Below are 554 nucleotides of genomic sequence, written 5' to 3'. Positions count from 1 at the left end.
TCAGTCGATTGCTTGCTATCGTCGAGTGAACGCCTCATGGGTCAGTAAATCGTGTTGTAAGTCATGTGTTAGTAAATAGCGCGCGTGTTTCTTTCTACGAGTGATTTTCGAGTCGACGAATAATTAATCGACACGGATTGATAATAATTAAGTGATAAATTCGATATTAAAATCAGTCGAATGCTTGCTGTTGTCGAATGAACACCTCGTGTGTCAGTAAATTGTCGCGTGTTTCTTTCCTCGAGTGATTTTTCAGTCGACGAATAATTAATCAACACGGATTGATAATAATTATAAGTGATAGATTCGATATTAAAATCAGTCGACTGCTTGCTATCGTCGAGTAAACGGGTCGTGTGTTTCTTTCTTCGTGTGATTTTTCACACGGACAGATAATTAATCGACAGTGATTGTAAAGTGCGTAACGGATATTAATTAGCAGATACATTAGTCGATTTCTCGTGATTTCTTCAAGTGAATAATTTGTATGTGAATCGAGTGTGAAGTGGTTTCTAAAGAAAAAAGAATTAACTAATTAATTATTTGATCTACGT

The sequence above is a fragment of the Wasmannia auropunctata genome, unplaced genomic scaffold (genome assembly GCF_000956235.1).
Source record: "Wasmannia auropunctata unplaced genomic scaffold, wasmannia.A_1.0 LD335694.1, whole genome shotgun sequence".
In the NCBI taxonomy this organism is placed as follows: domain Eukaryota; kingdom Metazoa; phylum Arthropoda; class Insecta; order Hymenoptera; family Formicidae; genus Wasmannia; species Wasmannia auropunctata.
The sequence above is the reverse complement of the archived record's forward strand: the minus strand, read 5'-3'. Positions refer to the sequence as shown.